This window comes from Onychomys torridus, chromosome 17, assembly GCF_903995425.1.
Source record: "Onychomys torridus chromosome 17, mOncTor1.1, whole genome shotgun sequence".
NCBI lineage: Eukaryota > Metazoa > Chordata > Mammalia > Rodentia > Cricetidae > Onychomys > Onychomys torridus.
Window position 1 is genome coordinate 60,837,179 of NC_050459.1, and position 17,213 is coordinate 60,854,391.

Here is a 17,213-nt window from a genome sequence, read left to right on the forward strand (position 1 = left end):
AGTCCAGCTGAAGAGAGGGGAGAGGGATTAAATGAGCAAACCAGGGTGTATGTGTGTGTGTGTGTGTGTGTGTGTGTGTGTGTGTGTGTGAAGGTTATGGTGAGGAAATCTACAGAGACAACTGAACCAAGCTTTTAGGAACTTACAAACTTTAGGCTGACAGATGTGGAACCTGCATGGGACTGGACTAGGCCCTCTGCATTCAGGAGACAGTTGTCTGTTTGAGGGGCCCCTGGCAGTGGGATTAGTATCTATCCCTGATGCATGATCTGGCATTCTGGAGCCCATTAAGCTATGGTAGGACTCCTTGCTCACCCTTGATGAAAGGGGGAGTGTCTTGTTCCTACTTAAACTGAATGTACCAGGCTTTGCTGACTCCCCATGGGAGGCCTCACCCTTTTGGAGGAGGGATGAGAGGGGGATCTGTAATTGGTATGTAAAATGAATAAAAAAAATAATTTTTGAAAAAAAAGAAAGTATCTTGTCAAAGGATCTTTTTTCTATACATACATGAAATATTTAATGTTTTTTATGTTCTCTATTAATTATTTTAACATTAACATATTTTGACACAATAATAATCATGAGGAGCACATCATCTACCCTTAGACATGTATTCAGGAGATGGACACACAAGGATCATGAATTCTAATTTTTTCATGACTAATTACTGACATTCAAGCAAGGCTGGATAAAAAAACATTTCAAGGGAATTTGTGAACAAATATGAAAAATAAAACAAGGAACAAATATCTACCACCATTTCACAGACAACCTTACTTATAATAAATGATCACATACTGCATGACATTTAAATAAAAAAGAAACAGATGATAGTCGTCACATTCTTTACAATGCAGCAGATAAATAATTCTCACTAAGTGAAGGCACAAAAGATGAACAAAAGTCACAGAAGGAATGTAAGGTCCACAAAATAAACTTAATTGGATTTGCCACACATATCTCACACTTCAATATCTACCTCACATGTGGCAAAATAGAAGCCACAATGTGGTCTTCACATCAGTCTTTAGTGAACTTGGTTAATAATTTACTTACTTCATGGCTACAAGCCTACATACTTGCTTTCTGTTACATGAACCAATTCATGATGGAGAAAATCTCTGTAACTGTTTAGATGCCTGAGCACCCTTGTGACAGGAATTATATAGAAAAACATTCATAATTGAAAATTAGTTTAAAGATTTGTTTTCATTTTAATTATGCAATGTCTGTGCTGCTTTTGTAGGTATATGTATGTGCATTCTTATTTCTGAGAAAATTAGACCATTGGAGCTTCTTGTAGAAGCTTCTTGTAATTACTAGAAGTCATCAAAACCCAGACCTTGGTCTAGGGAATGAACTTGTATTAGAGGCTTGGCCATATCTCTATCCCTGTCACTATAAAGCTTTTTTTTTTTTTATCATCTTGATTAGGACTTTGGACAGAACAGTTGTTTTCAGTCTCAAGGGAAAAATGTTTCAAGTCTTTTTCATTGTAGTCAAGGGATCTTACAAGGGCATTTTCTCAATTGATGTGCCCTCATTTCAGATAACTCAGTTTGTTGTCAAGTTGATGTAAGACTAGCCAGCACACCAACCAATTGCTTATTTGACTTGAGACCCAGTCCACAAGAGGAAGCCTATCTCTGAAACTTCTTGGGTGCCCAGGATCCTGAGACTAGATTTCCCAGGAACTGTTGCTTGGATACTAATGACTCCCTCAGGAGAGGGGGTGAGAAGGCTTGGCATCAACAACATGGACACCAGGAGTCAGTTGAAGGAAAACAGCCTCGCTGTCAGAGTTCCTAATCATTGTCAAAGTTCCTGATCATGCCCAGTCAATGAGAGATGACCACATAATGCTATCAGATTGAGACACAGCTTGGGTGCTGGGAGGAGGGTACATAAGGCCTTTCCCATTATTCAATAAGTGAGTTTGCTGTTTGCCTTCAACTGACTGTCTGTGTCATTGACTCTGCACCTTCTCACTCCCTTCCCTGAGGGAGCCATTAGGATCCACCAACACTGGACCTAGGTAGAAACAAACACATCTGAGAAGAAAAAAAAAGAAATTATTGCAATTATTGCTAGCGATATTCTGCTATACTCATTGTTGGGTCTTGTCCAGCAGTCATCAGAGAGGCTTCCTCTGGCAGCAGATGGGAAGATGCAAAGACATACAGCCAAACATTTTGTAGCAAGAGAGTCTACATTGGAAGACTTTAATTGTGTCCTTCATTTCAGAGCTCAGGGAATCTTTTGGAAGAGGGGATAGGAATATTGTAGGAGCCAGAGGGTATGGAGAACACCAGGAGAATGCTGCCCACTGAATCACCTAAGCAGGTCTCATATGGGTTTAGAGACTGAAGTGGCAAGCTCAGGGCCTGTGTGTATATTCACCAAATCTTCTGTGCTTATGTTGAAACTTGGTGATTTTGTGGGATAATTGTGGGAATGGCTGGGTCTCTGACTCTTTGACCTGCTCTTGGAACTCTTCCTCCTGTTGAGTTGCCATGTTCAGGTTCAGTGTGAGGGCCTTTGCCTTGTCTCGTTGTGTTTTATTTTGGCTTGTTTAGTTTTCTTTTGGTGGCCTGCTCTTTTCTGATGGAAGTTGGTGGTTGAGTAAATCTGGGGGAAAAAGGAGGTAGCAGGACAGCTAGGAAGAGTGGAGGGAGGGGAAACTGTGGTAGGGATGTACTGTATGAGAATAGAATCAAAATTTTAAAAAGAGTTTATTATACTTTTTGAGTAAGTATTAAGTATATATACTTTGATATTAAAATTGTGTTTTTTAATTACCTTTGAAATTTTCTACAATTTATATGAAAAACAGATTTGTGATTCTAAATCTATTGAAAATATATTTTGCTTATACCACTTTCATGATGGACATGATAATTACGTTATAATTACTAGTTAATGAAATATTTATGTGCAGATGATTCCATTAAAATTTTAGCTAAAGTTGTTTACATTCAATATGGAAGAGTATATCTAGGTGATTAAATATTTTCTCTAAGTCTACATTGTATATTTACATAGTTTCCTGCATGAAAATTACTATATAGGTTCTTTTACATGTAAATATATTTATTTTTTCAATATGAGGCATATTATAACTTAAGATAACTTAGAAAATACAATTATAATAAAAATCCTTCTCTATGAAAAAAATTACAAAATGAAATGGACTAAGTTGTACAATTGCTGATTAGGAATTGTTAGTAATAATAAATTAAGCAGAATAATTTTATATAAAAATTAATACATACCAACATTTTATTCAATACAATTAATTCCATAGCTAAAGAGTCAATCAACTGCATTCCTATCTCTATTACATTAAAAATACTGTGTGTTACTAACTTACATTACATTTACATGGTATTTGTACATAAGTAATGTAGAAATATTTTAAAATATATTGGAAAATATTTATGCTTTATATGCAAACATACAATTTTATGTGTATAATTTGACATTTTTAAGATTTATAAAAAATTATTAGTTATGTGTATGTTGTTTGTGCCTAAGAGTGTAGTATTGGGGGAGACCATAAGAGAGCATCAGATCCTGAATTAAAAGCAGTTGTGAGCCACTCTATATTGATCAAACATTGTTCTCTGCAAGGGCAGTAAAAGAGCTGTGGAGCCATATTTCCAGCTTGAATATAAACATTCTGAATACTGAAGAACTTTAAAATTCCCACAGACAAGAAAGGGTAGATATGTTCCTAATATACAGCAAGTATTCATTCTTTATACTCCATAACTCTACTTTATGTCAAAGTCTATTCATATGGCAGACATATTCATGGCCAGACTGCAACCCACAGCTCCAGAGAGGATAGCTAACAGGGAAAGACCCTAGGAGGGAAACATTAATGACCCTGTGAGGGAGAAGTGGATGAGAACTACATGAGAGGACTGGGTGTGGGGTGGCGGCAGAGGAGGAGGAGTGGGGGATGAGAACATGGGGAAATGGGAAGGTCAAGCTGGAACAAACAGAGTGGGAGGGCAGGGAGGAAGATACCATGATAGGTGAGGATATCATGGGAATAGGAAGAGGCAGGGTGCTGGGGAGGATCTCAGGAATCCACAAGAATGACCCTAACTTAGACTGCTGGCAGTGGTCCAGAGGGTGCCTGGACTTGGTCTACTCTGGTGACCAGTCTAGTGAATAACCTAGCTGTCATCATAGAGCCTTTGTCCAGTGACAGATGGAGGCAGATGCAGAGATCCATAGCTAGGCACCAGGCTGAGCTCCAAGACACGTTGAGATCATTATGAGAGGACGTGCAGAGATGACCGGCCACACTAGTGCAAGCCCACAAACTGTGGACTGGTGGCTGTGGAGCCCCCATGGAACTGGACTAGGCTCTCTGGATATGGAACATGGTTGTTTGGCTCAAACTGTTTGGGGGACACCAGGCAGGGGGATTGAGATCTATCCCTGGTGCATGGGCAAGCTTCTGGGAATCTGGAGCATGTGGTGTGACACCTTGCACAGCCTTGGGAAGGGGCTTGGACCTGCCTAGGCTCAGTGTGCCATGGGAGACCTTGATTTGGGGAATGTGGGGATGTGAGGTGGCTTGAGAGAGAGGGTTGAAGGGAGGGAGGAGGGAGGAGGGAGGAGGTGGGATCAGTGGGTGGTATGTGGAGTGAGTAGAAAATTTCTTAATAAAGAAAAATGAAAAAAGTCAACTGTACTCTATTATTATCTTTCTAGTGTTCATAATATATACAAATTATATATTATGTTAATATATTAATTAATATACAATATAGTATTTGAATATTAATATAGTTTATTATACACACACACACACACACACACACATATATATATATATATATATATATATATATGAAGTGAATATTTTTCCTTTATGTGTGCTTGTGTGTATGTGGACCACACATAAATGCTGCAAGTGTCTAGTGCCCACAGAGGCAACAAGACAATATTAGGTCAAGACCAAATGTGTAGTTTTATTACAGAGTAGTTTTTCATATGTGATTGTTTAATTAACAGAGTTTTGAGGATAACAATGCAGAAATATACATTTATTTTCAATTTAATGTTCTAAGTTCCTTTATATTATTTTATGTATATAAATGTTTTACATGCATGGTGCCATGGAGGTTTGAAAACTCCTGGGACTGAACCTATGGATGGATGTAATTTGCCATGTGGATGTGGGAATTGAACTTGGGCCTGTACACAAATGACAAGTACACCTAACTCCTGAGCATACTTACTGCCTCATCGTTTTAATAATTAAATATATATGGTTTGAATATACTATGTTGGACCATTCTTTTAGAAATTGATGGGTATATGTACGTTTTAGTTTGCAATTATGAAAATAGAACTATTCATTATTTATAAGAAATGAATGAAGATTAAAGGTTTCCTACTTCTTCAACAGGACTTAACCATTCTAGGAAGTCTTATAATTAAAAATTATAGTTGAGTGTTAGATAATAAAGAGCAGAAAATAACTGGAAAGAAAGTTTGGGTATCTTAAGGTAGACGTTGAGATGTGAGACATAAAACAGTTATCCCTTTATGGTAGAATTGCTTGAAATAAGATGAGAGTAGAGAATAAACAACTGAAGTTCTTATTGGACTTATTAAAAATTATATATGCTATTGAGAACAAATGCTATATTTGTGTATTGTGAGGCCAGGTATATGATGACAAAATTGTTAACTATTTTTATTTATCCCTTCACAACTTCACACAGACATACAATATTTCTTGTTCATATTTATTCTTCCAGGTCATTCCAATGTGTCCTTTTCACACCTTCACAGTCTCTATTTATTATAGCCCTTTGATACTAATGAGTACTATTCACACGCATGTGGATGTGGACTGTCTAATGGAACGTGGACAGTTACCAGCAAGCACATCCAAGAGGAAAGATGACTACCTCTACTCCAGCAGCCATCAAATGTCAGTAGTTCCTCAGTTCTGGCAGGGGCTTAATGTCACCCTTCCTTGTTCATCTTGGAATGTTGAATTTTTCTAGGCCTTATTCAGGTAAAGACAGTTTCTTTAAGTTCATAATTATAACAACAATGCCTTGTCCAGAATAGCTTTCCACAGGAATCCATCCCATCCCCAGCTTTTCACTTTTGCCAACCTCTATTCTGCAATGTTAATATGGATATCAATGTTGATGTCCCATTTAGGGTTGAATAGAACAATCATTATTCTCATCACTTCAACCGATTATAAGGCTCTTATTAAGCACATAAAACTTCTCTGACCATGACTGAGAAAATCTAGAAATATAAACATAAATATTTAGAATGAGGTTTGACAGAATAATCATTTAGCAAAACAAACAGTAGTGGGGTCCCTCATGGTCTTTTACTTCTCTAGCTGTGGGATTTTTGCCACATTTACAGTTCTTAATTTCTCTATGTCTGCAGCTCAATTTAATACAGCTCTTTTCGACATCCCAGTGGACTCTGAAGTTTGAGAGTAGTCTGTTTTGTCCACAAAACTAGCTGTGATTCAGACATAGACATATATAACAAAATTAACTCATTTGAGGATCACATACACAGAAAATAAATTTGGTGGTGTTTGCCTCCAGAGATAGGGCAATGACAGAAAAGAAATAAAATAAACAAAGAAGAACTAGATGTCAGATAATCTTGAAACATGAAATGAGGATCTAAGAGAACAATACAATGCAATCCTGTATCATTGTTATATTAGGGGTGAAATATTTTGGTACATCATTCATTGACATGCAGTAGGAAAAATAGTAAAAATGATTTACTTCTCTAAAGGGAAAGTGAAGCTTCTGGAGAATTGAGAGACAGAAGAACCAAATATCAGCAGGCTGAATCTTACCATCAATTCTGTTTTCATTCATGTCCCCACTGTAATATTGTTTAACTCTTTAGCATTTATAGCTATAAAGCACAACATAGAGCACCATTTCAATTTAACACTCATTTATGTAAGCTGCAGACATAGAGAAATTAAGAACTATAAATGTGGCAAAAAGCCCACAGCTGGAGAAGTAAAAGACCATGAGGGACTCCACTACTGTTTGTCTTTATTTATGATTGTCTTTTAAAAAACATCCTAGATTCTAATCTCATCCATGATTGGCTTTCAGAGAATGTAGACCTTCATTCTTCATGTCTTTGTTGTTTATATTCCAATGTGTACTTGTAATTAAATGTTATAAAAGGTACTTCTGATATAATTAAATTTCCTATAATGAGTTTATTGAAAAATATACTCATTCACAGCTTCATTCTTCTGGTTGGATTTTGCTCCAAATTTTGAAAACACATTTTTATACCTGATACTTTCATTTCAACAGCTCCTGTCTCCCCACCCTAACGTACAGCAAATCTTTCTACTTTGACTAAAATATTCTCCATTGGCATTTTCTTTATGTGCTTACTCATATACAATATTATTAAGGACATTTCTATGTTTAAAACTATTTGGTTATCCAAATTCACAGATCATTAGTCATTGCATTCTTTAACTTGATATGAGGCATTTCTTATGCATTTATTTTTTATATAAAATAGGGTTATTATAGTATAAGATCTGTTCTCAGGAACAAAGGTTTACTTTTGAAGTAAAATTGTGTTTACAAGAATCTGTCCATAGCACAGTCCTCTAAAGAGCCCAGGCAGATTTGGTGAAGAAAGTTAAATGAATATTTGTTTAAACTCCAGGGAAATAAGCTTGTTAAGTTGAATAGTGGAATATGATAATTAAAGGAAAGTAATGAGAAAGGCTAATTAGCTCTTAATCACAATTAACCCTTGGGAGTTGAACTTGAAAGAACTTACTTTTCTACATGAAGTGAACTTAAGTGTTTAAGGTACCAGAGTGATGACATAAGAGTTTACTCAATGAAGTGCTCTGAACATTTACTCCCAAAAGTCTTTTAAAATTTAAACAAGCTCTTAGTATTCCCAATGCAAACATCTTGCAACTTCCAAAGAAATTATGACTCCCAGTGGTATTATAACCCTGTACATTCTGGGGAAAAGTTACTGTGAAAGAAAAAGCCAAGATAAATAATGACCCCATGATGTTGCCAGAGGCCTATAAGGGAAATATTTTTCAGACTTAAGCTCTGGGGACAGGAAAGAACAGTGCTTCTGAAAGTGTGTTATCCAGTTGAGCAAGATCAAGATCAGCAGAGAGTTCATCAAGTCCTTGATTCCAGGCCTCAGCTACAGATCTACTATGCCAGAAACTGCAAGACTCAGGCTCTGGGATATTTGTTTCACAATGGCCATGAAATCTTACTTGTAGACAGATGAGAGACCACACAACCTCAGGGCTGTTAAAGTAGATGATGGACATACAGAGAGCTGAATATTCACTAATTTCAAAGCTCTCTGACTCCAAAAGCTTATGTGTGCCTCCAAGATATAATGATATATCTACTTTAAAATATATAATGCTTCTGGATTCTTTCTTTTTATTATCTTCTGCACTCCTTTAAGGAGTTCTTGCCAAAATATTTCATATTTATTAATTCTTATGTCTTAATGATTGTCTGTTTAACTGAATGTTATCTCCCACTTTAAAATCAAAACAATTTATAATTTTAAACAAATACCTTTATTTTTCCAGTTTAAACTGTACACACTACCCTTTCCACCATGTCCACACACCAATATTTGAATCTGACCTTAAAACACATAGTAGATTTTTATTTCTTCTGGAATGGACTGAGTTGGACATATCAATAAATAAACTGATATGGATATTTTCACTGTGTTTAAGTTCTCAGAAGAACTGTTTCTGATATGAGGTACATTGTGCTGCATATTTGGTCCATCAGGAACTTAAGGGTTCCCCATGCTTGACTGAGATTTAGTTAGGACAATTTCCTGCATCTCACTGTTGGTTGATTGGATGAAAAACAACTTCAGAGAACTCAGCAGTACTTTTCTTTCCATCAAGTTCTTGATATCCAATTTGACATCGTAGAATGCTCATTTAAAAATTTTCAGATCTCTTCATGTTAATTAAGACAGCCTCATGCTTCCCTTGACTAATGCTACCTGCATTTACATGATACGTCTAATATTTGCTATGTGAGAAATAAGTCATTATGTGCAAAGGAGTTGTGTTTGAAATAGAAATAAGTTAATAGTAACAGATAATTATCCTTATGGATTATGGTCTGAAATGATTCAAGCTGAATAAAAGTAGGATATGCAGTACATATTTTTATTATTCCTTTAAAATATGATTATCACATACAATCTATTGTTAAAATAACTTTTTCCCAACCCTTCCAAATCTTTCTAGGCCTTCCCCCCAGTGTACCAAATTCATGTTTTTGTTTGTTTGTTTTGTTGTTGTTGCTATGGTTGCTTGTTTGAAGAAAGGATTTTATTATATATTTTAATATATATCTCTAGCTGCCCTGAAACTGGTTATATAGACCAGGCTGGCCTTTGCCCTCATGATAATCGCTCTCCCCTGCCTTCTAAGTTCAGGTATTATAGTTCTCTGTCACCATACATGGTTATACTTCCATTTTTCTAATCTCTCAAGTGTTGTCTTGATGTGCATTGGTGACAGGGTCATGTACTGGGACATCAGCAACCTTTTGTGGATAACATCCTTGAAGAAAATGGACTTTCCCTCCAGAAGTAAGCCAAAATCATGTGGGTCAAGTCAGAGGCCTTAGGTAAGAGCCCATTACTACTACTTTGCCAAATGGAAACAATATTAAAACTGCCCTATAAACACTTATGTTTATAGTCATATATTACTGAAGGTCCAAACTCTCAGCAGTAAATATTTTTGCAGTGGGTTGCGGTAAATACAGAGAAGCACAACTGGTCAAAATGTTGAGAACAAATAACTATGGAGTACTAGATTCTAGGTGGGGTATCTATATCACAATTAATTTTATTTGGATAATGTTTGTCAGATCATAGACTGTGACATTTTACAATTTGAAACTGAACTATGAAAAGACAAGTCTATTTTTAGTTGCATTTTCTGATAAAGTACTGGTAAAGAACTTTTAAAATACTAATTTAATGATCTTTAACTTTCTAAGAGGGATTTTTAGAAAGTAATTCCTTTTATGTATTTCTTTTGATGTCTCAGATTTTATTCATTCTTTGAGTTGTTTATATATATGTATGAAATGTATCTTAATCGTATCCATCCCTTTAGCTCTCTACATCCTCTCAAACCCTCTACTCTCAAGACCAGCACATTCCTGACCAAATTACATGTCATCAATTTAAAACCAATTGAGAATAGTCAGTGCTATTTGTATGTGCAATGATGTAGGGCCAACTCTGGAGTCCATGGGTACCATAATTAATGCATGTGATGGTGATGAGCATCCTTATTGTGTGCTTGATTTTCAGTGACAAAATTTCAATATGTATCTATTGAGGAGAATTGCAGAGGTCTGTCATATATGCTTTCTTGAAATTAAACTGTGATTCTTCTCAGTTTCTTCAGAGCAATTTCCATAAAGGGATGTCATTATTATTTATTTTCCTTCATTTAGAATAATTTTATAATTAAATATAACCTGTGTACATCATCTTTTACATTTCATATTTCTCTAGATTTCTAACAATGTATAATACAATGCAAATACCTTATACGTAAACAGTGTATTATTTAGGGAACAGTAAAGAGGGGGAAAGGCTTGTATATGTATGGTGTAGAGGTCATCTTTTCTAAATAATTTCAATTCATTATTGATTAAAGCCATTTATATAGAAAGTCCTTAAAGAGTATGTTTTTCTAAACATGTTTATTTTAAAGTCATGCAACATGTATTTTATTATTTATTGTGTGTGTGTATTTTTTTTGTTGTTGTTTCTGTGTGTCTGTATGTGTGTGTATTTGACTTTGTACTTGTGGAGTCAGAGGACAACTTCTGATAGTCAGTTGTCATCTACTATCATTTGTGTTCTTGTGGGTCCCCTGCTCCGGATCAGCAGTTGGGTACCAGGGGACTCAGGATGCAGAGGAACTGGAGAAGCAGTGTCTCAGGCATTGGTGAGCAGGACAGGCAGAAACAACTTGGGAAACTGTGCCAGAGGATAGCTTGTTTATTGAAGTAACAGAAAGGCTTATATAGCTTGAGTCACAGGTGGGGTTGTTGTGGAAGAGCAAGAGAACAAGGGAAATTTGTACCTAATTTGCATATGCAGACAGGAAAACGTTAATGATGCATCAATTGAATACCAAAGTGCTCTGGAGTGTGTGCAGGGAGGTAGACACTTTCTGGGTATATCAGCTGGCAGACTGGAGGTTACATAATTTCTGAGGAGCCATTTTTCTGGTGGGGAGACAGAAGCTTAGCTGATGATACAACACAGTCTTTGTCTCTTTAGACTTGAATGCGCCTAACCCTGATTTGGTAGGGAGTGGTTCTATTCCTGCCGTGCTCTGAAAGCTGTCCAGGGTATGGTCAACACTCTATCATCCCTCATCTGGCCTGAGGGCCCACATGGTCTGTGAATGCAACTGAGATTGTCAGGATGGATGGCAAGTGCCTTTCCTGGCTGAGCCATCTTCTGGCCTAGGCTGAAAGAGGAATTGTAAGTTTCTTTGTTTATTTGTCTTTTTTTAAGCATGGTCTCACTACGTAGCCCTGCCTGGCTTTGAACTTGAAATCCTCTCACTTTAATACCCTAAGTGCTAGGATTATAAGCATGTACCAAGAAGCATATTGTTAACACAGTTTTTTTTTTTTTTTTGGTCATGATGTTTGTATACAACATTGAGAAATGTTTTCAACTGTAACATGTTCCCATTACTGAAGGATATGTTAAAATTTAGTTCAAATATACTGAAACTGAAACTGAACATACATAAATCCTTTCCACTTTACAGGTGTCCCATAAGGTTCCTGTTAAGATTTCCTCTGAGGTGCTGGCAAGATAAGTCCACTGTTAAACTCTTGCCTGAGAACTTTGGATACCCATGACTGAAAAAAATTCTAGGCACATGTGGAAATCTGCCTGTACCCCAAATTCTTAGAAGGCATACATAAGGGATTACTGAAACAAGAACAATGCTCGGTTCAAATGAATGACCCCCTTTCTTAAAGATTTTATTGCTGTAAAGAGACACCATGATCACAGGAACTCTTATAAAGAAAAACATTTAATTGGGTGGCTTTCAGTTCAGTGGTTCAGTCCATTATCATCATGGTTACACATGGAAGCATGCAGGCAGACATGGTGCTGGAGAGGTAGCTGAGAGTTCTACATCTTGTGCAGGCAACAGGAAGTGAACTGTCTTACTGGGCATGACTTGAGCATATATTAGACCTCAAAGCCCACATGCACAATAACATACTTTCTCCAAGACGACCACACCTGCTCAAACAAGGCCACATCCCCTAATGATGCCACTCCCTTTGAGGGTCATTTTTCTTTCAAACCACCACACCCTGTCTTATTAGGTAGAAAGTTATTGAGGAAACCAGCTGGCATTGTTTACGGCCTCCATATGTGTATATCCATATGACTTTAACACATGCATGATCACATACATACCAACATACATGTACACATGCATGCATACTGCATAAATGAAAATTAAGGAACTCCTATAAATATATTGTTTTATATAACCTCTAGGAAAGCTTTCAGAAGGATATGCTATCTTTACCCATATTACATACATGTCATGTCTTCCTATATCTTAGAACCTAAATTCTGTTACTAGGGTGGGGGTAAATGAAATGGAAACATTGTAAATCTCTCTTGGCCCCCTTGCATCCATAAATTGTGGGATTAAGATCAGACAAGCAATATAAACAGACCTATAATCCCTGATGAATTAGAAGCAACCATTAAAGTCTCTCAACCAAAAAGAAAAAAAGCCTCACTGCAAGATGGTTTTAGTTCAGAATTCAACAAGAATTTTAAAGAAGAGATACTGCCAATACTCCTCAAATTATTCCAAAAAATAGAAAGAGAAGGAACACTGCTCAATTCATTTTATGTGGCCACAGTCACCCTGACAATCAAACCAAATAAAGACCCAACAAAGAAAGAGAAGTATGGACAAATTTCCCTTATGAAAATAGATGTAACAATACATAATAAAATATTTGCAAACTGAATCAAGGAACACATAAAAAAGAGCATCCATCATAAAGGAAGCTTTGTCTGAGAGATGCAGGAATGGTTCCACACACAGAAATTGATAAATGCAATTCACCATAGGAACAAACTAAAAGACATAAACCACATGATCATTCCATTACACACAAAAAATGGCTTTGACAAAGTCCAACACCCCTTCTCATAGAAAGTCCAGGGATATTAAAGATAAAAGAGACATTACTCAACATAAGAAAGGCAGTTTACAGAAAGCACACACCCAACATCAATATAAATTGATACTCATAGCAATTGCACTAAAATTGGAATTAAGATAAGGTTGTCCACTCTCTCCATATGTATTCTCCATATGTACTTGAAGTCTTAGAACAATAAAACAGCTGAAGGATATGAAAGGGATAGAAATTGGAAAAAAAAGATATATCAAAATATCTTTATCTCCAGATGTGATAGTATACATTAGTTTATAAACACTTTCAGCAAAACAGCTGGATACAAAATTAACCCACAAAAATCCATATCCCATCTCTATACAAAAGACAAATGAATTGAGAAAGAAATCAGGGAAACAATGCTTTTAACAATAATCTCAAATAATATAAAATATTTAGATGTTTTCGATTACTCTAATCAAGTAATTGAAAGACTTGTATGATAAAAACTTCAAGTCATTGCAGAAGATATTAGAAGATGAAAAGATCTGCCAGACTAACATATTGGTAGGGTTAACATAGTAAAAATGGGCCCCGCACCAAAAGCAATCTACAGATTCAATGCAATCCTAATCAAAATTTCAACACAATTTCCCACAGATCTCAAAGAATTTTCAGCTTCATATGGAAACACAAAAAATCCATGATAGATAAAACAATCCTGAAGAACAAAAATATTGCTGGATGTAGCACTATCTCTGATTTCAATTGGTACTATAAAACTATAGTAAAAAAAATAGCATGTCATTGGATTAAAAACAAGCAGGTTCATCAGTTTAACCAATTTGAAACCCAAGACATATAACCACATATGAATAAACACCTGATTTTCAAAAAAGAGGCCACAGAAATACACATCAGTAAAAATAATACTTTTAACAGATGGTGCTGGACAAATTGGATGGTTGAGTAGAAGAACCAAATAGATCCATACTTATCATCCTACACAAATCTCAATTTCAAACAGATCAAGACCTCATTAAAAAAACAACATATACTGAACCTGATAAAAGAGAACGTGAGGGACTAGGCTTGAACTCATTGACATAAGAAAAGCTGTTCTGAACAGAACACAGTTACCACAGGCACTAAGATCAACAATTTATGAATGGGACTTCATGAAACTGAAAAGCTTCTGTAAGGTGAAGGACTTGGTCATTTGTACAAAATGGCATCCTACTGAATGGAAAAGGTTGTACCAACTACACATCTGGAGTTGTATAGCTATAGAGCTATCATATAAAAATATATAAGAAACAATAAACTAGGTATCTAGTAAACAACTCAATTTTAAAATGGGGCACAGATATAAGCAGAATTCTCAAAAGAGAAAGCCCAGCTGCCGAGAAACACTTAAAGAAATGTTTGACATCTTTAGCCCTCATGACAACACAAACCAAAACTACTCTGAGATTTCTTCTTTCGCCTGTCTAACTGGCTACAAACAAGTGACAGCTCATGCAGGTGAGGACGTAGTCAAGAGGAAAACTCATATATCCCTTGTTGGAGTACAATCATTTTAGCATCTGTGGCATAGGAAAGCACTGTGCACACTACCAAAAGAGAAATGTAAACACCAAGCCAGCTACAAACCCTTTGATCTAAAATGGTGTCCATCCTACAAGATATGCCAGGGCGATGGTGGCACAAAGCTTGTGGGGATAGCCAATCAATATCTGATTTGACTCAAGGTCCACTGCAGGAGATGGAACCTACACACATCACTGGTTAGACGAACAAGAACCTCTTCCTGTCTAACCTGCACCTTTATTGCCTTCCCATTGGCTCTAAGCCCAGCCACATCACTTCCTGTCTATACAGACCTCCAGGTCTCTATGATTGGTACTGGGATTAAAGGCATGTGTCACCAAGCTTGGCTATGTCCTTGAACACACAGAGACTCTGCCTGCCATGTGATTGGATTAAGGGCATGTGCTACCACCATCTGACTTCTGTTTATGGCTAAGTATGACCTCTGATCTCCAGGCAAACTTTATTTATTAACATACAAATAAAATATCACATTTCAGCACAAATAAAATATCACAACAGAGACCCTGGCAAGGGAGCAATTGATACAAATAAAGAGACTAGTCATGGTCATTCAGGATAGACTAAAGTGGTTCATAGTTAACCTGAGGGACAGAGAATACAGGAAGTCAAATGAGGAAGCAATATAAACTTGGAGCTAAGATCTAAACTGTATTAAGTACAGGGTTCAAAATATTAAATTTATTAAATTATGAAATTTCTCAGCTAAGTTTAATATCGTCTATTACTTTCACCAATTTATAAAACATTGAATAATCTATAATCTACAAAGTCCATCTGAATATTTCTTTCATCTCTCCTATTTCAAAAACTAAATCTGGATATATCCTAAAATCCCATATGAGTTACTCTTTGACTTATACAGACCCCACATATATCAACTCAGTATTTTCCTCTCACTCTAAACATGTAAGACAGGCACTGATGCAGACAATGTTCCAATTCTGCTATCATACACAACTTCAACCTGTTAACTGGGGAGAGGTGGATCAATGGAGCAACTCTGGCCCAGACTGATCACAATGATCCTGTGTTACTTGAATTCTCCCGACATTGCATACAATGTTACTGTCCCTCTGATGTTCTACAGATGCAGTAACTGGACTGAACAATAACTTGGTATCATAAGAAGCAAAAGATAGTACAATTGTTAGACCTACATTAAACGAAAGATTAGGGTTTCTGTTGATTTTTTTCCCGGTTTTTGGAGACAGGGTTTCTCTCTGTAGTTTTGGTGCCCATCCTGGATCTCACTCGGTAGATCAGGCTGGCCTCGAACTCACAGAGATCCTCCTGCCTCTGCCTCCCAAGTGCTGGGATTAAAGGTGTGTGCCACCACCGCCCAGCTCTGTTGATCTTCTTAAAGGCAAAAGGCAATGCCAGAAGAAGTTAGTTTTGGGGATGGCAACATAAAAATAAGGCAAAATGATTTTTGCAATGGGAGTCCATATATGCTATTTTACAATTCATATACAATGTATAATTTGTCCTAAATCATATTTACCTAAGGATATAGTGGCGAATCATTTTCTATCTAATGAAAGTTTGAAGAATATTAGATATTTCAGACACAAAATTATTTTAGTAGTTAATCAAAGAGGATTTCTATTAAATGGATGTTGCAGGTGGTGAAGATCTACAATGAACCCATGTCATCCCTGTAAGATTCTGGAAACAACTTTCTATGCTCTTTCACAACCATTTACCACACTTTTACCAGGAGTGAATATACTCAGTTTTTTGATCTAGAAAGGCTCATTCTAATTGTGGTAAAAAGAAATGGTTGTATTATGCCTAATTCATGTTATTTTCTTAAAGATCAGTTTGCACTGACTTAGGCCATGAGCTAAGTAAAGAGGGGTGAGTCATGGTATCTCTTTGATAAGAGGTGAGCCTCATAAAACCTTTAAATATTTGCATTTACTTTTTAAAGAATTTTATTTGTGAGGGATTTATTTACTTCATTCTCCTCCTACCTTAACTCCTAGGATCCCTGCACTCTCTCTCAAATCCGCGGCTTCTTTTTGTTAATTGATTTTGTTACCTGTAAATAAATATGTGCATACATAAATGCAAATGTTCTTTGTATGCATATGTGTTTAGGATTGATTATTTGGTATTGGATAACCAATTAGATGATTCATCCTTATAGATCACTTTCTTTCTTTCTTTTCTTTTTTTTAAAGATTTATTTATTTATTATGTATACAGCATGTATGACTGCAGGCCAGAAGAGGGCACCAGATCTCATTATAGATGGTTGTGAGCCATCATGTGGTTGCTGGGAATTGAACTCAGGACCTCTGGAAGAGCAGTCAGTGC